Here is a 22661-nt window from a genome sequence, read left to right as displayed (position 1 = left end):
TCATGCCAAGTTCTCTAACTTTAGTAGGGCTAGCAACAGCTTGGTCTAACCATATAGCAAATGAATGAGGTGGTAGAGTTATGGGATAATATAATGGACTATATCAGATTGCAGGGGAGATCACATTTTTAAATGCACTCCTAAGTTTTAAAAAAACCCAAATAGTTAAGAAAACAGTATAACAAGATTTACACCATATTAAAAGCTTAATGTATAAGCGATGTACTGCAGGTAACTTTGAATGTGGGAAAGGATCTAAAAGTGGGGGTCCCACAATTCTTTACTTTTTATATTCATCACTTTTGTTCAAAGAGGCTTACAACATTCTCCCCTTCTCCTTATCCACACAAGAATGTATGCAGGGCCAGCCCTAGACTGTCTGGCGCCCTAGGCAAGGCTAGCATCTGGTCACATGAAGCACCCAATTCGATTCCTCCAGAAGGCCAGTGCCAGCAACTGCCTAGTTTGCCTAGTGGCAGGGCTGGCCCTGAATGTGTGTTAGGGCAAGAATGTGTAACCAGCCCAACATCACCAGCAAGCTTCCATGCAGAGTAGGGATGTGTTGCTGAGTCTCCCGCATCCTAGTACAATACCCAAGCCACACTACACCAAGCTGGCTCTCATTCAAAATCTGAAACAGTATAGCTGATTCTACTATCTCAGGACGCCACTGCTGTAAAGTTGCTACCTGTGTGGACTAGGCCCATGTGACAGCACTTTAAGGGGTTAGTTTACTCATGAATATTGAGACACGCAAATCAGACAATAGCCAATGAGCAAAATTAAGACAGATTACATGATGCGATGTAATTCACACGACAGTGGAACAGAGGAGTATACTTATGATTTTAGACATTTTTAAAAAGAAACACACGCTGCTTCTTGTTATACAAGAACATATATGAAGCTGCCTTATACTGAATCAGACCCTCGGTCCATCATAGTCAGTATTGTCTACTCAGACTGGCAGCGGCTCTCCATGGTCTCAAGCCGAAGTTTTGCTTTTTGCCGAGTTGTGGGAACAAAGGCATTTAAATAAAAATAACAATTTTAAAAAGTAATTCTGTAAACCCCAGGGCTTTTTTTGTAGCAGGAACTCCTTTGCATATTAGGCCACACATCCTGATGTAGCCAATTTTTCCAAGAGCTTACAGTAGGCCCTGGAATAAGAGCCCTGTAAGCGCTTGGAGAATTGGCTACATCAGGGGTGTGTGGCCTAATATTCAAAGGAGTTCCTGCTACAAAAAAAGCCCTGGTAAACCCAATGAATAAAGATTGCTTCCAGCATTTGGGAGGCATTAATTCTCATACTACATCACCAGAGTTATAGTTGTTGTCAAAATCAGTAATGTATATGAAGTCTCAGAAAGGGAGACCACACCTGACAGACTGGAAGCTAAATCTCTGGGAGGTGGAGACTTCTTGAAAAGCCACCACTCATAGTAAGGAAATAATGGCTCAGAGTCTGCTATGCAGAGAAACAATTCCAGAGCAAAGGTCGACAAGAATTCTTACATCATCAGGGCTTAATACTCTCCCACTAGTCAGCCCACACCTGTCCAAAATTCAGAGAATGGATTCTAAAAATGTGAATGATTTCTTCGGCTCAACCCTAGACTAGCATCTAAAACTGATGCTAGCTCCTTATGCACATAACAAAGAATGTAAAAAAAAAATCCAAAACAAATATGATTATTATAGCCACAGTATAACAAACTAGCCACAAAAACAAGGAGCAACTACTGGAGGATAAATGGCTGAGAAAAGTTATGCAATATTTTAATTTTATCAAAGTTAAATTAACGGTGCGGTCCAAAGCAAAGTCACATCCTTTTAAGTCCACTGTATTCAATGGCACAAAAGGGGGGGAAAGCTCTCCAGAATTTAGGTATCATTTATTTCATTTTGGGAGATGTAATGCAAACTGCAATGCTGCCTTTTCCCTGGGATTTAGATCTGGGGCTTTTTCCTTTTTTAAGCAGGAACACACAGGAACACAGTTCCAGCTGGCTTTGTGTCAGGGGTTGTGGCCTAATATACAAAGGAGTTCCTGCTGGGCTTTTTCTGCAAGAAAGCCCTGTGCAAAACAATGGTGACATCAGGGGGTGTGGCCTAATATGCAAATAAGTTCCTGCTGGGCTTTTTCCTGCAAAAAAGCCCTGTTCAAGTCTATAATAAAACCAGAGAGGTATATTGTAGCAGCAACTTTCTTGTGGCAGTTCTGAAATCTTTACAGCTCTGCCAGAAATTTTTTAATGGATGGGGGAAAGCCATTTATTTTGTAATAAACCAGTAACTGCAGTGGTAAGGATACTGAAAAGAGCCCCGTGGTGCAGAGTGGTAAAGCTAGAGTACTTTAGTCTGAATTCTCTGCTCACGACCTGAGTTCGATCCCAGCGGAAGTTGGTTTCAGGTAGCCAGCTCAGGTTGACTCAGCCTTCCATCCTTCCACGGTTGGTAAAATGAGTACCCAGCTTGTGGGGGGAAAGTGTAGATGACTGGGTAAGGCAATGGCAAACCACCCCGTAAAAAGTCTGTCGTGAAAACACTGTGAAAGCAATGTCACCCCAGAGTCGGAAACGACTGGTGCTTGCACAGGGGGACTACCTTTACCTTAAGATACTGAATTCCAAGGTAGTATCTACAAGCTGATTAATATGAATAAAGCCTAAGAAAATCAACAAGTACAAACAATGAAAAGCAATGAACAGTCTCTTCACAAAGCAACCAAAGTAAATAAAAAGATTAGCTCAAAGGAACTGTTACAGTTTCAAACCTACATAGTAATTCTGCTTAGGACTGTATTGTTAATGACTTGAACATTAAATATATTACTGTACTCTCACTTTGCAAACTTTCATGCTTCCTTGTAAAGATTCTGAAGCAAATGAACAAACACTTTATTTAGCTCTAGGACTCACTTTAAATTTCAAGCCTATGAAAGGAATGGTTTTAACAACACGTTCAACTTCTCATTTAAAATGCCTGAATTCCCTCAAGATGTTCAAAAACACACTTCAAATGACCATTCACAAAGGGGCTTGTAGAATGTGTGAAACAAAACTGGGGCTTTTGTGATTAATGAAATCTGAACTATAAAATGACTTTTGCTACCCCCAAAGCCTACCTGCTTCAAATATTCCTTTAAAAATAGATAGATGATGAGCATTCAGCAAGATATGCCATTTTAAGAGTGAAAACATCTTTCCTCTCAACAGTTTTGGGTTTTTAAAGCTATATTTTATTTTTCAACAAGGAATATTAACAAGTCTGCAAAAGTGATTATTGAAAAATATTATTGAAAAATCTCTGATAACGTATAGAGCTCGTTGAGAATACTGCACATCCTAAGTGAATGAACACTATAGCAGTCAAGATCCAAAAAAGGTAAACCTTCTGTTACGTCATAGTCAAAAGTGATTGTTTTAGATTTCAGACTATCAAACCAAGAATTTTTCTATAACATATCTCATATCCAAAATTTTGACTGTTTCTAAATGATGTTTCAATTCCAAGGCCATAGCATCAGTAACAGCATTTTAAACCACTGTATCAGAATTTTTTAATAAACCAGTTGCTGTGTAGGAATGAGAAACTGCAACCAGGCCATACTGTTCCACTCATGCAAACAGGAAATCATTTTCCTAGGCTCTGATATTTTAGAGGACATAACTGCTTTGTTTCATTTACTTGCAAACGGCAGGGAACTACAGCAACACACCACATTACTGATCTCTTCATAAATACTTGCAACCCCTATTCCATTTCACTCCAACATTTATTCATTTTCATCCTGTTGGCTGTCATCCATTTGAGAAAATTAATCCGGATTAATCTCTTCTTGTGTATTCACTGGACTAATATAAAGTTGGTATAATGGGCATGATTTTTTTTTAAAAAAAATCTAATTTAATCTTCTTCTATAAATCTGTCCCCCCCCCCCCAAAAAAAACCCAAGCCTGAGCACACTGACACAGTTACTACTTCAAGGCACACACAAAACAAAGTTATGATGGAGAACTGTGCTTGATGCCTAAGGACACAGGCGATAGCTATTCAAGCCTAACTACCCAACCACCCCGAGTCCAATAGGACAATCCTGCTTGTTTCCAACGTCACAGCACTGCATCCAACCCTTCAGCTTTGGGAAGAAGCTGAACGTGTGTAAACTGCAGGATACTTCTGGAAAACTTTGCAACAACATTCTTTGAATGCCCATAAATCTCACAGGAGGCAATGTAGAAATGAGGGCCACAGCCCCCAGCAACCATAGAACAACTCTCCAGGATCTTGACTACACTGGAGGGCTGAACCTGCATCCATTGCATACTATGTATGTACTCTTCCTAGAGAGCAAAAGAATAATTCTCTCCAACCTTTCCACCAATAGTAACTCACCAACTTTTCAAATTGAACAAAACAAAACTCCTCATCATTCCCAATACTCTCCCTTGCCCCATTTCTCTTTCATTATTCTCTCACACACATACACACAGACAAACACACACTCTCTCACACACACAATCAATCAATACATTTTCCAGGGCTCTTTTTTGTAGCAGGAACTCCTTTGCATATTAGGCCCCCGATGTAGCCAATCCTCCAAGAGCTTACAGTAGGTTCTATAAGAAGAGATCTGTAAACGCTTGGAGGATTGGCTACATCGGGGGGGGGGGGGCGTAGCCTAATATACAAAGGAGTTCCTGCTACAAAAAAGCCCTGCTGTCATCCATCCATCCATCTATCTATGTTTTCCTTCATTTTAGTCTCTTCTGTTAAAGCCTACCAGTAAAGAGACCTTGGGTCACTTTTTGTCCTCTGTACACCATTTAGCACCTTGAAGGTACTTAAAAATCAAGCATAAAAGTAGTAAGATTTTTAAAAACTATGCAGGCTGGTGAGGCCCAGTTGACAGAGTTTCAGCTTTGATCCCAAATTCAGATCCCTTCCTGACCATGACAGTCAACAGGTATTCTTGGTCTCTATCCTCAGTCTAACCTATCTGCCAAGATTGTGGATGGTAAATTAAACCAGGATAATAAAGACTTTTAGATAAGAAAGAATAAAACACCATATTTGCAGCCCAGTGTCCTACCTGTTCAATCCCAATCAGGGGAAACAAGTTTGGGGGCTTTTAGAATCAGAGAGCCCTAAAATCACAGCTGTCAGGGGACAGAGTAATTTGCTTCTGAAGAGCAGAGTGCAAGCAACCAGAAGAATCAGAGCCTGTAGGCCCCTGATAATCACTGTTTTGTGTGTACACTGTACAAGATGAAAATCTAAACCACCACCACCCAAAATCATCCAATTCCCTTCTAAAGATGCCTCTCTAAATGAAAACTGAATATTCCACAAATATAATCTTAAATTTTTGCGCATCATTAGGATTCATATCCCTGATTAGACTTGCATTCTTAAAAAAAAACAAACCTGATAACAAACAACATAGACCGACAACACAGATTAGCTCTCTCTCTCAAAATTATGTAAGCATGTTCTTTTCAAAATGAGGTAGACAAAGAATGGGAAAGAGAGATTTCCCCTACCTTTCAGTCATACTTGAAAATTACTTGTAGCTTATGTATTACTGACTACAGAGGAAGTAAAATGTATTATTTATTCTGGATTACTGAATGCAAAGTAAAGGGGTGTCACCTTGGGACGGTGGGATGAATGTAAGGGTCTGGTGAAACTAGCATTGGGTTCTGCCAGGCCCCTATGCTGTCAGATGGATGGTGCTAGATTTACAAACATAAATTATGCTTTATAAAATGCTACTTTTAAAAGTTCCCAAAGTGAAACACAGTATAACTTAACAAATATAAAACAGAGAGTGTTGATAAGCACAACCACAGATTCAGGTAGAAGTTATGTAAAAACAGGAAAGCAAAAACAAATCCTTAAAAGCCTCAAAGAAATTTTTAAAAAGGGTCTCAACTTGGTGCCAAAATAAGTCTTTGTAAGCACAGAGTTCCTTCACGTTCACACTCATAAGGCCAAACAATACTATGAAACTCTCCTTCTTGAAATCTCTGAATCACTCCAGATTTTTAAATACAGCAGCCCTACAAAGCTTGACTTCTTTTTTTGCAGCAAACTGCATTCTATTCACTATTTCAGTGTAAAATACTTTAAAGTCCAGACTGAGACTTTAGATGCTGGCAATTCAGCACCAGACTAAAAACAAAAATAAATAAAATTTCAATTAAAATAAGCAATATCCTAAATTCAGCTAAGGCAAAACATGTTTGATTCATTGTTTTGGAAATTCAATTATACTAAGACAATGAAATCTATAGAATGGTTAATTTTTTAAAACGCTCATGATTCAACAAGACTCTTACCACTTCCCAACATTTCATTTCTTGACATAATATAAATATTAACTGTTTTGGTACAGAGTAAGTTATAGCAATATACCAGGGGTAGACCAAACTTGCTTAACATAAGAGCCATACAGAATAAACAGATGTTTGAGAACCAGAAGATATGAACATCAGATGTTTAAGAGTTGCAAGGACGGAAGGAAGGAGGGGAGGGAGAGAGGTGGAAAGAAAGCTACTTTAACTTTAAATGCATTTTGTAAGCTGCTGGCTGGCTCACTTTGGAGAAGGGATTTAAAGAGAGAAATGCCTTCTTCAAGCCAGCTGGCAGAGTGCTGGGGACTTCAAAAGCCACACAATATGTGTGGAAAAGCCACAGGTGGCTCCTGAGCCAGTTTGGCCACCCCTGCAATATAAATTTCCTGAATGGAATACTGAATTTGGGCATACGATATCATTACAAGGTAGTAGGGCTATTTTACTGTCCTTACATTTCTATTTCAAGATGGGATAAGGATGAGACATTATGATAGAAAATGCCACTTCTGAAAACACATAATTAGGTGGGGAATGTGGTTGGAGAAGTTTATTATGTGACTGGCAGAAAATCTGAGAGGACTTCCTGAATCCTAGAGAGAATTCAGTGCATTGGGGTTTCCATCTTTATTTATATTTCTATCAGCTCCCTCGCACCAAGAAGGATCCAAAGCATCTTACAATATTATTCTCTCCTACTTCATTCTTATCTTCACAACAATGAAATAACTTAAGCCGAAAGAAAGTAACTGGCCCATGGTTACCTAGTGAGGTCCCACATATGTAACTACCCTTGGGCAGGCGAACGAATCCCTGAATCGTGTAATATTTTCTATTTTCATATATTTAGTTTCCCATTAGCCCAGTATAGGAATCAATAATCTCTTCCCATTCTGTGAAAGTAGCAAACTTCCAACACAAGCTGTTCACATGTTAGTAGGAGTAGACAATTCAACCTAACCCTTACAATATTCCATAAAACCTGTGGCTGCCCATGACTATTTATTTATGTAATGGCAGCTTTGTTAGGTGCCTTCATTGTACTACTGGAACAGCTGGATGTGACCTACTTTAAATAAAGACACAAAATAGAACTTAGTTAAAAATCACTTATCCCAAGCAACCATACATACAACCTTAACAAAAGAGGATTACATCTTCCAGTAAGCAGTGTCAACATCCGTGTATCTGAGTCAAGCCCTCACCTCTACACCACAGAAATTATCATAGAATAACAAGCAGTTAACAACCCAAGCAAATTAGAATCCCTCCTTTGACCATTAACTGCAAGAAAATTGCCCCCTGGCTTTCAGCCACCCGTGGACAGTGAAATATAACTGGCATGGTTAAAAGAGTATTACAAGGATATTAAGTACTCCTGGATATGTACCTTTAAACCCCTTTTCATCTCTGAGGGGACAGAAGAGAAAATCACATTATACCCTATTTCCCGCCCACCTCTTGAGGGAGGGTGTCTTAAAAAAAAAAACCTCCCCACAGCTGGTAGGACATACTACTCTAGTCTTCTTTAAAACCTTTCCGTTTAGAAGAATAAGGTTAATCCAACCACTATCACCCCCTCCTCTGCCTCTCCATGGGGCTGATTTTAAACCTGTCCACACCCAATGACAAGAGTATAACCTTCCGACTTCTTTTTTTCTTTCTTTCTGAAGGGTAAAACCTCCCCTCTATTTAATGAGAAACAAACGGAGAATAAATCCTCCATTCCTGAGCCACCTTTGGGGGAGATGGGCGTGAAGAGGATCAACTGCCCCCCTTCCAGAGGCTTCAGGGAAGCCAGGCGTAAAACGCGACCTGTCTCCCTCAAGCGTGCTTTTCCCCCCATCATGAGCCTTCCTCCTCCCCACCATGTCATTTCTCCGTGGCGCCCAAAACCCGACCAAGCCCCCGCTGTCAGTCGGTCCAAACCTTGTCTCCAAAGCGGCCTCAGAGACGAGAGGGGGAGGGAGGGAGGCAAGCGGGCGTCCTCAGTCCGGGAGGCCCAACCGGGGGGGGAAGGGGTGCGGCCGGAGAGGGCTGCGCTCCGCCCGGCCTCTCCAGTCACGCGAGCCCCCGGCTCCACGTTCTATGCAGGCCCTAACGGGAAAGTCGTTCCCTCCCCCCCCCCTTTCTAACACACACACACCCTTTTTTCCTTCCCCGTCCCCAGCGTCTATATTCCGCACACGTTAACCTCTCACCTTAACCCTCAGGTAGATGCAACTTTGTTTTAAAAAAGACTCAAAAAGCCACCTACTTTTAAAACAAACAAACAAAAAAAATCATCAAAGAAAGGGAATTCTAAATACACAGGCATCGCAAATCCATTCCCGCCCCGCATTATAAAATGCCCGCTTTAGATTTCCACGATGTCCAAGAAATGATTCTCCATACTCGGAAACGGCGGGAGGGGGGGGGGGGGAGAAGAGACTACCATCCACTTGGCAGGGTCCATCACCATGAATGAGCCTTGGCCCCCTTTCCCCCCTTCCTTTATTCTTTCGTCCCGATCCTTCCCACTAAAGCCAGAAAATCTGCACGCTCCCCCTTCCCTGAGCCGCTTTCTCTTGTGTTTCAATGTGTACATAATTTTGTAGTTCTTTTTTTTCCCCCTTTTTAAGGCGCCATGTTTATAATCCTCCATCATATTTTTAAAAAAAGAAAAGAGGGGGAAAGCCTCCAGTGAAGCGGCAGGCACGGGCGCTTCCCTCGCCCCCAAAGCCGGGGAGGGGGGGGGAGAGAAAGACACACCATCTCCGCGGGGCTGTAAATTCAAAGTCGCCTTCCCCCCCACCCCGCACCGCGCACTCCTCCTTGCCCAGACTGAAGAAAGTCTCTCTCACCTTGTGCTCTTGGCTGCTGCTCTTTCTGTTGCTTGGAAAGGGGGGAGGGGGGGGAAGGAAGGAGAGAAGTTAAACCAGGCGAAACTTTTCCAATCCTTTCCCCAGGCCGCGGCTCCTTCCTCCTCCTACATATTTTTCTCTCCCCCCTCCCCAATCGGAGTTTTATTGTGTCTGAATTTTCTCTCTTCTCTCCTCTCTCCTGTCTGTCCACACTTCTAGCTTTCTGGGGTAAACAGGGTTTTCCAGCATGAAGGCACCAGATCCTTGGGAGAAGGAGAACTCTAGTGGCGTCGGGTGGAGTTGCTGTTTGTTTCCCTTTTATTATTCCGAGTGGGGATTAAATTAGAGAATGGATTCTTCAACTACTGAAACTGCCTGTGTATTTCCCCCCCCCACCCCCACCCCTTGTATGAGGTGGACTCTCTCCGTCTCTCATAGGCATCTCTTGCCGTTAGGAGACGGCCACCTGTCCATCGTCCTTATGGAATGTCATAGATTTTGTCTGTAATACATCAAAATGGGACTCGGTGAAAAGCAGATCTAGATGATTTTAAATGGATCCCCCTGAATTTATAGGATTTTTACAATGACATGACACAACAACACTATTGTATCACAGCCCATATCATTGTACACAGATGACACCATAAAAACCATGGATACAGCATTTTTTGTGGTGTCACCCTGGCACATAAAATGTACTAAAAAATGATCCTGGTTGATCCTTGTGATTTAACAAGGACTCTATTGAAATGCACTGTAAAATATAGCATACCACATCTAGGTCCACAGACTGCACCACAAAACACGAACAATGGTGCAATGCTGAGATCTGATCATGGTTTTGTGGCAATCTGTTTTTTGTATCCATCTCTTTGGGCTGTGGCAGTACCACAAAACACCATGCCCGTGTTTTTGCTGCCTAGCCTGTGGGTAATGATTCAATTTGTGATTTAACCATATTTTTAGGCAGTTCTTTGTAAAAATCACATGGATCTATGGCTTGGGTCTGGGTTTGCCTCATGAAACACTGGATGTGTGATTGTCAAAGTGTAGTGGATGTTGGATGTGTTATTTGGATTGATGGGATTTTGGAAGATGATACAATCCAGATTTTTACACCAAAGTGATACTATGAAGCACTGGATCCATGATTCTTAGTATACAGTTAATCTGTGATTGGCTGGGGGTTCCATGTAAAACAAAAACTATAACACCCGTAAGAATCTGTGTACATCTTCATTATTTACAGTATTTAGTCTGCCTTTCTTACCGAGACACAAGGCTGATTACACAGTGCAAGTCAGTCAACTGTATGGGATGTCCAGCAAACAATGTAACAAGACTGGGATAGCAGAAATCTGAAACGAAACAGAAAGTGGAAATGTCTTTCTGAACCATTCCATTAACTTGGTTAAAAAGGCCATTCTGAAACATTCAGTTTTGCACAGCTTGCAGAATGCCTCCAGAGAGGGAGACTCCCTGGCCTTATCAGGCAGGGCATTCCACAGAATGGGGGCACTACAGAAAATACAAATGTACGGGCAGTTGTGGATCTTGCCCATTTGCAAGGCGGAACCTACAGAAGGTACTGCTCATAGAATCATAGAGTTGGAAGGGACCTCCAGGGTCATCTAGTCCAACCCACTGCACAATGTAGGAAACCCACAAACACCTCCCTGTAAATTCACAGGATCTTCATCGCTGTCAGATGGCCATCTAACCTCTGTTTAAATACCTCCAAGGAAGGAGAGCCCACCACCTCCTGAGGAAGCCTGTTCCACTGAGGAATTGCTCAGGAAGTTCTTTCTAATGTTGAGCTCAGATAAGTGAAGTTGTTCTGGTGGAGCATAAGGGGAAGAGCCGGTCCTGCAGAAAGCCCAAAGCCCTGAAAGGCTTTGCATGCGAAAGCCAGTACCTTGAATTGTGCCCTGGTCCCTGATGGACAGCCGGTGGAGAGACTGTAGAATAGAAGGTAATATGCATGCTGAGCTGCAGCTTTCTGTACAAACCTGAGTCTCTGAGTTGACTTCAAGGGGAGACCTACAGAGAGTGCATTATAGTAGTCTAGATGTCCTGGATGGAGGGGCTCTGGCAGTGTCCAATTAAACCCTGTGTGGAGGCTCCTAGGCAGTCAAAATCTCGGGGAGCCCCTCGCAAATTATCTCAGAGTTGGAGCACCACCACCGCCTCTGTGGCCCCCGCTGCAGCCTGCAGACACCTACTCAAAAGCCACTTTGACAAAGCTGCGGGGGAGAGACAGAGAGAGGCAAACTTGGCAATGACACCAGCAATAGCCACACCAGGCAAGCCTGGCAAAGAGCAGCTCAGTTGCTGAGAGGGCTGCAAGCGGGGGAATGGTGGGGAGCCGGCCTGGGGCCCCTAAAGACATGCAGGCCCATAGGCCAATGCCTACTTGGCCTAATTGTTAATCTGGCCCTGGGCTCTGGCTGCCAAGCTTTTTGTGAAGACAGCACTGGGTGCACATTTTCAAAAGATGTTTCAGTAGTGAAAACAGCTGGAGGGAACAAAAAGGCAGCACCCACTTTAAACTTACGTGATTATTTGCATTGTAGAATGTTTTTATTCTGCACTTTCTTGTTTGTCATCCTTGTAGCGTAGGGTGATAAGGAACTAAAATAGCCAGTAGGCATTACTAACTTGCTTTCTTGATCTGTATCAGTAAAGGACAGTTCCCTCCTATGAAAAGATACACCTTTCTAAGTCCACTGCCTGCAGTGGAGCTAACAGGATGTAACTCTGCTTGGGATGACACAGAGCTTTAAAGAAATGTAATTAGTAATTCATAACTGTGCCCTGAAAGTAGTAACCCACTTGATGTCCTATTCATTTTTGACCCTTTGACATGGTTAATGGATTGGCCATCAACAACTTGCCAAGTTATAAAGGGACAGTTCTACTTCCCAATTAACTCACTTGATAGCTTTAGGCTAAATCACACGTGCCTTGTGAAGCACAAGAAGTGTGACTGTAACTTAGCTTTTCTTAATGACTTTCAATTGATGATTCAGAAGCCTATAGAAATACATTTGAAACTGCTTTTATATTTTTCACATGTGCACATCTGAATGCAGTCTTAGGGTGTTAGTCTAAATTAAAGAATAGGTAGGGCATTTTTGTGTTTGGTGTGAAGAGTCAAAATGGTGCCATTATGCTCCGGGTGGGAGCTTTTAAAAAATGCTTGAGCATTTATTCAGTATTGTTTAAATTGAATACATAGATTTAATTTGGCCTATTCAATACCTGAACCATCTCCTGACAATTCTTCTCATCAAGGTGTATGATGTACCTGAATTTACGTAGATGTATTACAGGCCTTCAGATCTGAAAGGCGAAAAAAATCTCTTATCCTAGAATAACAATCAGCTCACCAGCAATAATAATTACATATTTCTCTTATTTTAAGAACTGTTGAGAATCAACAGTCAAATGAAGTTTCAAAGCGTCACATGCTTTTTAAATTTTTTTTTCTTGTAACCGTTTATTTACCATCTTTCTGGTTCAGTTCGTTGTAGTGGTTAAGTATGTAGACTCTTACCTAGGAGAACTGGGTTTGATTCCCCACTCCTCCACATATACCTGCTGATGTGACCTTGGGTCAGACACAAAGCAGGCTCAGGGCGGTTGACAACATTTTACATCAACATAAAAACAATCCATTAATCAAGATACAGAATTAAAATCCAAAAATATTAAAGCAACAGAGATGATATGTACAGAAGCACAAAGCCCATATGATGTTATGGTGCAGTTTAACCCCAGGTAGTAATGGGGAGGGGAGAGGCAGCTAACTGACCAGACCATTGCTGTTCTCAACCATATGCCTGACAGAACATCTCTGCCTACAGGTCCAGCGGAACTGTAGTAAGTCCCACAGGACCCTGATGTTATTTGGCAGAGAGTTCCACCAAGTTGGGGCCAGGCCCGAGAAAGCGCTGGCTCTGGTTGAGACCTCCACTGATAAGGAGGCATCCAGAAACACACTAGGGTTCCCAATCCCCCCGCTTTAGCGGGAGACTTCTGGGTTCCCAGCTTAATCTCCCGGTCTTCAAAAATTGAGAAGCGGGGGGGGGGGGGTGGAGGGGGGGAGAACATACCTATAGAGCTCCTGTTGTAGAGCTCCTGAGCAGTTTGTAAAATCCCTGTCCCTTTAAGGCTGGGCAGGAAGGAGGAAACAGGAAGGGCTTCGGAGAACGGCCCCTCCCTTCTTTGCTTTCGTTTTCTCAGCAGGCACAGTTCTCCGGAAGAAGACCAAGTAAGTATTTGTGTGTGTGTGAGAGAGGGAGGGAGATTCCTTGGTATGGAGGCCCTCCCTCCCTTTAGAAAGTGTGTGTGTGGGGGGAGGGAAATGTCTACTGGGCACTCTATTATTCCCTATGGAGAATGATTCCCATAGGGAATAATAGGGAATTGATCCGTGGGTATTGGGGGCCCTGGGGGGGCTATTTTTTGAGGTAGAGGTACCAGATTTTTAGTATAGCATCTAGTGCCTTTCCCCAAAATACCCCCCAAGTTTCAAAACGATTGGACCAGAGGGTCCAATTCTATGAGCCCCAAAAGATGGTGCCCCTATCCTTAATTATTTCCTATGGAAGAAAGGCATTTGAAAAGGTGTGCTGCCCCTTTAAATGTGATGGCCAGAACTCCCTTGGAGTTCAATTATGCTTGTCACACCCTTGTTCCTGGCTCCACCCCCAGTGTCTCCTGGCTCCACCCCCAAAGTCTCCTGGCTCCGCCCCCAAAGTCCCCAGATTTTTCTTTAATTGGACTTGGCAACCCTAAAACACACCCAGGCTCTTAACTGTCTGTGCTAGGCTTGCCAGTCCACAGATCCTGGGGGGAGAATCCCCTGGTTTTGAAGGCTCCCCCCCCCACAGCTGGCCAACAGGGGAAAGCCCCACCCCAACAGCCACCATGAACGTTTAAACCTTGGCAAGCTTAGAAGGCCTATTACAACTGTTTGTATTTTGGAACATCTGTGTGCCTTTAAATCTCAGCAACAGGAAAGCAAAGGGTGAGGTGAGCAGGGAGAGCCACGAGTGTGTGAAGGAGAGCCAGTTTGGTGTAGTGGTTAAGTGTGCGGTCTCTTATCTGGGAGAACCGGGTTTGATTCCCCACTCCTCCACTTGCACCTGCTAGCATGGCCTTGGGTCAGCCATAGCTCTAGCAGAGGTTGTCCTTGAAAGGGCAGCTGCTGTGAGAGCCCTCTCCAGCCCCACCCACCTCACAGGGTGTCTGTTGTGGGGGAGGAAGGTAAAGGAGATTGTGAGCCGCTCTGAGACTCTTCGGAGTGGAGGGCGGGATATAAATCCAATATCTTCTTCTTTGAAGTCATGAGAAAGGCAGACAGTGAAGTCCCTCTGTTTTGCATTTGTTTCATGAATTGTTTTTATGGTAAAATTGATAAAGGGTTAGCTAGAACCTGATTATGGGATGGAGGAAAACTCCACCCCCAGGCTATTTTCCTTTCCTATTCCTGTCTGAAGAAGCTGGTTGAAATTATTACACTCAGCAACTTCCATGGGTAAATTGCCCTAGTGAGATCACAAAAGTGTGGGCTTGCAAACTCTGTTTATTTTGGCTGCTTTGTGAGTGTGTGTGTGTGTCCCTTAAAAAGCCATGCTTGGAAAGGGGACTTGGGGGGGGGGGGTATGACAAATTTCACTTTTATTTAGTGGAAGTGCAGTAGTCAGGGTAGGCAAAAAAAAGAGGAGGAAATGAAGACTGCATTCAGGGGAACTAAACTGCTGTATTTATTTATTTTTTTAGGGGATGGGAAAGTCTCTTGGCTCCACCCCCAAAGTCCCCAGATATTTCCTGAGTTGAACTCCAGTTTGTTGACACACCTTGATTCAAATGTCACAACAGACTGTGCACAGTTCTAAATCAGGAAGCCTTGGGTCTTGGTATGTGTACACAGGATGGGCAAAGAAAGGAGAGAAGCAGAATGCCCAGGTCTGAGAACAAACTGGGCTCGTTCTTACCATAACCAAACCAGAGTTTGTTCTGAATGTATTGTAATTAGAGAAATCTCCTTATACGGTAGGAGTTTGCAGAGGATGCCTGCTGGCTAGGAGGGAGGAACTGCAGGCAGTAGGACTGACTGATTGATTCGATTTATAAACCGCCGTCACCCAGAGGGCTAATTCAAAGAGCATTCAGGGAAGCTAGAAAAATATTGTGTTTGTTTGGCAATAAACTATTACATGTACATGACTGAACCCTAACTTTTTACAGATTGGAGCAGATGTGAACAATTAGTATTCAGTCCCTGACACTGATCTTACAGAAGTGTACCCTCGTATAATGAACAAAGGGGCAATTTTCTTTGTAGACTCTGAAAACTGCTGAGCACAGATATTATAGTTCAGCCAATTAGCTGTGCAAGTTTAATAATCTCTTTTTTCACTCTTAAAAAAAATGGAGGGAGTATTGAGTGAACATGGCTGTGCCCACAACAGTCATGAAACAGCTGACTGACTGCACAAACTTTTGCACACATCTATAATTGCAGTCTTTGTGTAAACAGGGTTTCAGGTTGGGCCAGTTTCTCCTAATGACAGCTTTTCAAGTTTTAACCTTTGCCTCCTGATCACAGACCTCACTCCTGTTCAATCTGTGACCCACTAAGCACAACATCGGCTCAGTAACCTAATACTACAAACCACTTTACAATCAAATGTCCATTCCAGCCAACTTTGGTGATGCTTTTTTTAAAATGTTAAGAAATGGAAAATGCAAAATCTAAGCGCCCTGACCTGGATAGTCCACACAAGCCCAATCTCATCAGATCTCAGAAGCTAAGCAGGACTGACTCTGGCAAGTATTTGGATGGGAGAATTCCTTGGAATACCAGCAGTCAGGAGGGCAGGGGCAGGCTTTATGCAGCCACTTCTCTGAATATCCTCCAGGCCCCCAGTAGAGGTCAGTCATCAGAGGTCACCATGACTTCCAGGTGCAGACACCTGCATACCTGCATGCATGCACATATAAAATGCAAAAATAAAAACAATTACAAAAACAGAGTAAGCATCATTTATTTTAAAAGTAAACAATTTCTGGTACTTTTCTTCTTCTGGAACCCTCCCCCCTCCACCAATTTATTAGGGCATAACATTACAAGCAGAATCTTTATCCCTGTAATATAAGCAAGGTGTTATCTACCCATCCAATTAAACTGATGGGCAGTAGGTTCAGGGCAGATGAAAGGAAATACTACTTTACACAGAGAGTGATTAAAATGTGGAATTTGCTGCCAGAGGATGTAGTGATGGCCTCAGTAATAAACAGCTTTAAAAGGGGATTAGGCAGATTCATGAGGATAGATTTATCAGTAGCTACTAGTCATGGTGACTGAGAGGAAACTTTACATTCAGAAGCACTAAACCTCTGAATCCCAGAGCCAGGAGGGGGAGGCCTCTGCTTTTATGCCCTGTTGTTGGCTATCCAGAGGATCCGGTCAGCCACTGTGTGAAACTGAACGCTGGAGGCCTCTGCTTTTATGCCCTGTTGTTGGCTATCCAGAGGATCCGGTCAGCCACTGTGTGAAACTGAACGCTGGAGGCCTCTGCTTTTATGCCCTGTTGTTGGCTATCCAGAGGATCCGGTCAGCCACTGTGTGAAACTGAACGCTGGACTAGATGTACCACCAGTCTGATCTTCCCTGATGAACGTTTTTTAAAATCCCTTTTCTGATGATTTTGCCATTATTTACTGTTATTGCTAGGGCAGTCACGCCTGATTTGGAGAAGTCTTTTCAAAGACGTAGCCAGCCGAGAACAGCTTGAACGCCAAATCCCATTTGGCGAGGTGAGCATAAAATCCTGGTTGAGAAGTTTATTCCTTTACTGATTAACCCACTTCATGGCTGACTCGGCTCCAGGGACTCACGCTGTGCTCATGAACGGAGCATGATGCAAACCAGTCCGAAGTTGCTTGGCTTGGAGGGGTGCCAGGCCTTGTACCATTAATCTCTGAAATTTCAGAGCCTCTGGGGCACAGCCGAAAGCAAGTGCAGTCCAGAGTCACTTATATCAAGACCGCCCATATGCAGAGCCATCGATTCAAGGGATATTACGTTTCCTGACACTTTACAACTTTGGCCTCAGTTTCTGAAATGCATAGGGGCTCGGGGGTGCGTACACAAGAGGAGTGACTTCCTCCATTCTATCTTCTAACCCCCCCCCCCTTCTTTTTGTGATTTCTCAAGCCTGGGCATCTCCAAGCCAATTTGTAACACAACACAAGGAGCTACATATTTACCAAGAGGAGGACAAAGGCGGCATTGTTTGTCCAGGACCTCTTTCATGCATGTCAAGGAACCAGCTGGATTGTGCCTGTTCTCTTTATGTTCTAGTCTTTTTTTTTTTTTAATGAAAAATGCCTGGCTCACTTTCCAGCAAATGATCTCAAAGTGAGATACATAAAAAGAACAAACTACTACAAGCCAGTTACAATCAGCTTAGCTAGATAATTAACCTGTGGGAGGGGAAAAAAGCACCCTAAAATTACAGACAGCAAAACATTGAAGAAGAGGAAGAAGAGATTGGATTTATCCCCTGCTCTTCACAACCTGAAGGAGTCTCAGCAGTTTACAATTTCCTTTTCCCTCCTCTCTCCACAACAGACACCCTGAGGCAGGTGGGGCTGAGAGAGCTCTAACAGAAACTGAACAGCTTTGTGAGAACTTGTGGCTGACCTTGGCAGGAAGGGCGGGATATAAATGGAAATAAATAAATAAATAAATCTCTCAGCCGTCTCCTCTCCAGGCTAAACATGCCCAGCGCCTTCAATTTTTCCTCTTAGGACTTTGTCTCCAGCCCTATCGCCATCTTTGTCACCCTCCTCTGGACCCGTTCCAGCTTGTCTATATCCTTTCTAAAATGTGGTGCCCAAAACTGAACACAATACTCCAGGTGAGGTCTTACCAGAGCAAAGTAGAGTACATCTACTGATCTTGATCATATTTTGGACAATCAGTACAATAGGTGCAGTCTGGACCATCTGAAGTTTTGGAATAGTCCTCAGAGGTGGCAACACAGAGAATTCTGCATCTAGGACAAAATCTGTGCATTTGGGTTTGTGTGGACCCACAGCATGCCCTGAAGGCAAAGCAGTATATGTGGGTCCTCCCTTAAAGCTTTCCCCTGCAGTAGGGGTACCACCTAAGGAATAGTTCTCCTTGCCCCTTCTATGCTTCCCCAGGCATTCCAAGTTCTTTGGACACTGGTGGTACCATAAATCAAGAAAACAGACATTCATGGCTCTCTCTAGCGGGAAATGAGCGAAGCAGAAGAAACTGAATGCCTTGCAAGGCAGCCACTTGCTTTGCTGCTAATTTTCAGAAGACTTGGGACTAGACCATAAAAGAGAATGTATTGTCACTCATTCTGCTCTCTTTCCAACCTCACAAATCTTGACTCGTTTCAGTACTAAGAGCTGCTTTTTTGGATTGTGCAGTCTGGTTCCAGATCAGTTTTATATACGTGTGTCCTACATGCACTCTGGACCGTATGTTAGGAAAAGATTAATTGATTCCAATGGGAATATCGTCAGCACTCCCGAGCCCCCACCTTGGCCATTTCAGTAAAATATAAATCCAGGTCCAGGGAACAGCTGACAAGCTGGGGGGTGTCCTGTATTGGAGCATTTTCAGCATACGTTTCTGTACAGCCATGAAGTAGGGGGATATGTTTTATAGCTCTTCCTAGAATTGTTAAAATGCTGGCACTTGGAACCACAGTTAAAAATCCAGAAGGTGTTGATTTAGTAGAGGACGTTAAGATAGTTCTGTTGGAACTGCTAATTCACAGGCAAACAGGAGGAGGCTTTTCAAAGTCCCCGCCACCATCACGTAGCTGAGTAAAAAGAGAATGACCCCTCTTAACAGCAGTAGAGATAGTGCCAGAGCCTCTCTTTTTTCACTTGGCTAACTGGATTGAAGGAGCCCCGTGGTGCGGAGTGGTAAGCTGCAGAACTGCAGTCCAAGCTCTGCTCACGGCCTCAGTTCGATCCTGGTGGAAGCTGGATTCGCGTAGCCGGCTCATGCTTGATTCAGCCTTCCATGCTTCTGAGGCACCCAGCTTGCTGGGGGTAAACTGTAGATGACTGGGGAAGGCAATGGCAAACCACCCTGTAAAAGTCTGCCAAGAAAACGTCATGATGTGACATCACCCCATGGGTTGGCAACAACTTGGTGCTTGCACAGGGGACTACCTTTACCTTTAACTGGATTGAAGAGTTCAGGCTTAAATTCTGTTAAGTGACCTTTCATTTCCTATGGGAAACTTCATTCAGAAAGGAAGTTTATTGCATCATGGATCTTTCACCTATATTTCACTTTTCAGGGACAGTTAAATAAACGGATAGCCATTTTACATGACAGAATTTCTCCACCAAACAGCCTCCCCTCCAAAGTGGGTCAGATCCTGCCAGCTTCTCTGCTGTTGAATGAGGGAGGTGGCCTCTTTGGCTCATGGAAAGGGCTGGACCAGTGTAATATATGCGGACTCAAGTGAGAACTGGAAGCGTGTTCCTGCTGGGCTCATTGAAGCCAGATGGCCAGAGCTTGGGGACTTGGAAACAATGGGCAGTAGGATCCAAAACCCTGCTGCCCAGCTCCAATCACAGCCCCCTGCTGGTTTGAATGGACCAATCAAACGCTTGCAGATATGCAAATATGCAGATGACACCCAGCTCTATCTGCTAATGGACGGCCAGCCCGCCTCCGCCCCGGGAAACCTGGATCGGGAGTTACGGGCTATCGCAACATGGCTTAGACTGAGTGGGCTGAAGTTAAACCCGGCAAAGACAGAGGGGAAATATATCGCGGCGCTCCAGGAGGGGAAATATCTCTCCCGACCTTCGACGGTGTGCAGCTAAAGGCGGCGCAGCGGGTGAAGAGTCTGGGTGTCTTGCTGGAGCCTTCATTATCAATGGAGGCCCAGATAACAGCCACTGCCAAGTCAGCATTCTTCCATCTGAGGCAGGCGAGGCAGTTGGCCCCTTTCCTGGAGCGTTGGGACCTAGCAACGGTGATCCATGTGACGGTCACCTCACGATTGGACTACTGTAATGCCCTCTACATGGGGCTGCCTCTCTGCCGGACCCGGAAGTTACAACTAGTGCAAAACGCGGTGGCCAGGCTGTTGCTTGGTCTCCCAAGATGGGAACATATACGGCCGGGGCTACGCGAGCTGCACTGGTTACCGATTGTATACCGGGTCCAGTACAAAGTGCTGGTTATTACCTTTAAAGCCCTATATGGCCGAGGACCGGCCTACCTGAAGGACCGTCTCTCCCCGTATGAGCCCCAGAGAGCACTGAGGTCAGTAGGAAAAAACAGACTGACTACCCCTGGGCCAAGAGAAATTAAACTACAGAACACTCGCACACGGGCCTTTTCGGCTGCGGCCCCATATCTTTGGAACCAACTCCCAGAGGAGGTGCGGGCCCTGTGGAACCTTGATCAGTTCTGCAGGGCCTGCAAGACCACCCTCTTTAAATTAGCTTTTATGAACAGCTGAATTATAATTCTACAATGAAGAAATATCCGCCATCAGCATTAACTAGAATATAGCGTCAATGATAATGTTATGGTTTGTTTTAATTAATGCTCTAACTGGTTTTTAAGGTTAATTAATGCTCAATTTAATGTTCTTAATGTAATTGTTTTATTAATGTACCATTGGTCATTGTGTTGTTTATTACTGTTCTATTTATTAATGTACCATTGGTCATTGTGTTGTTAGCCGCCCTGAGCCTGCTTCGGCGGGGGAGGGCGGGATACAAATAAAATTTTACTTACTTACTTATTTACTTACTTGCGCGGGAACATGGGTGTGTATATAGTTGGCCCTGCAGGCCCAGTCAGCAGTCTTATGTATATGCCTCAAGATGCTGTAATCAATAAAGAGCTGATGATTTACTACATCCCCATTTATATTTGGGACTATCAGAAACGGGAGATTGCAGTTAAGGGAGTAGGCCTCCAGAGGGTGAAGTACGGCAAATTCTCAGGACAGCTGCCCCTGGTAGTCGTGGAAGGGGACTTCTGCAGCTTGCTGGGCCAAGGTAACGGGATTAAATCAGGTCCCCACATGGCCCAGAGACTTTCAGAGCATCTGTGGGAAGTTCCCAACAGTTTTTGACGGAACCCTGGGAACTTACACGGGCCCCCCAGTGTCCCTACAACTAGACCCGAACGTCCAGCCCATAAGGCTGAAGGCCCGGCGAGTTCCCTTTGCCCTCAAACATAAGATAGAGGAGGAGCTAGACCTCCTGGTAGCGCAGGGGGTGCTAGAGCCAGTTGCTAATGCATGCTGGGAAATGGCCATTGTCACCCCAGTGAAGCCAGATGGCCGTGTCCACCTCTGCGCGGATTATAAGTGTATCATAAACAATGCGCTGCAAGGCCACGCTTACCCTGTGCCGGTAGTGAGCCACATGTTGGCCTACCTAGCAGGGGCAAAAAATTTTTGGGAAATTGGACTTGGCCCAGGCCTATCAACAGCTCCTGGTGAATGCCGCCACGGCCGAGGCGCAAACGATAGTAACGCATAGAGACACATTCAAAGTCAAGCGCCTCCAGTTCAGCGTCAGCGTGGCCTCGGGGATCTTCTAGAACCTAACCAACTCTCTTTTGAAAGGTATCCCTGGGGTCCAGCCATTTTTCGACAATGTGTTAATTGCCGCAGCCACGGAGAATGAGTTCGCCTCCCGCCTCCGCTCAGTACTCCAACGTTTCAACTCAGTGGGCCTAAAGATGAAGAGGGAGAAATGTATGCTGGGGATGCCCAAGATCGACTTCCTGGGGTACTCGGTGGATGCAAACGGGATCCACCCTTGAAGAAAAAGGTGGAGGCCATTTGTGACGCCCCTGCTCGCACTAATAAAGCGGAACTACAAGCTTTCTTGGGCCTCCTCAACTTTTACCATGCCTTCCTTCCTCACAAGGTGGTGGTAGTGGAACCCCTCCACCGTTTGCTGAACAAAAGGGCACCATGGGTGTGGGGCTGCCAGTAGGCTGCCGCCTTCCAAGCGGTGAAGGACCTGCTGACGTCAAACAGCCTGCTGGCGCACTTCAACGAGCAGCTGCCCGTGGTCTTAGCCTGTGACACGTCTTCTTATGGGGTGGGGGCGGTCTTAGCACATGTGTTGCCGAACGGCCGAGAGGTTCCAGTGGCTTACTATTCGAGGACATTGCAGAAACCGGAGCGCAACTACGCGCAAATAGATAAGGAAGGGTTAGCTATTGTAGCCAGGGTAAAAAAAATTCCATGATTATTTGTATGGTAGGCCCTTCACCATACTCACTGATCATAAGCTCCTCCTGGGATTGTTTGCCCCATCTGCCAAACGCCCCAGATGCTGTCACCCTGGGTCCTAAGGTGGTTCATTTTCCTAGCGGGGTACCAGTATGACTTGCAATACTTTCCGG

At 44.4% G+C, this 22661-nt stretch overlaps 1 protein-coding gene across 6 annotated transcripts in view; it reads right to left on the bottom strand.

Moving 5' to 3' along the window:
* Nucleotides 1-9490, bottom strand: part of ZMYND11 (zinc finger MYND-type containing 11) — a 146280-nt gene extending 136790 nt beyond the window's left edge. For 5 of the 6 annotated variants that reach the window (XM_060248076.1, XM_060248079.1, XM_060248081.1 and 2 more), the window contains exon 1: nt 9203-9432. The gene's annotated coding sequence lies outside the window, so the exon portion shown is untranslated. Of the gene's footprint in view, nt 1-9202 lie in introns of all 6 variants that reach the window. The other variant, XM_060248082.1, reaches the window with a different exon arrangement.
* Nucleotides 9491-22661: the final 13171 nt, after the last annotated feature.

Source organism: Heteronotia binoei, chromosome 10 (assembly GCF_032191835.1).
Source record: "Heteronotia binoei isolate CCM8104 ecotype False Entrance Well chromosome 10, APGP_CSIRO_Hbin_v1, whole genome shotgun sequence".
Classification (NCBI taxonomy): Eukaryota; Metazoa; Chordata; class Lepidosauria; order Squamata; family Gekkonidae; genus Heteronotia; species Heteronotia binoei.
Note: the sequence above shows the minus strand (reverse complement) of the source record. Positions and strands in the feature narration are given on the sequence as shown.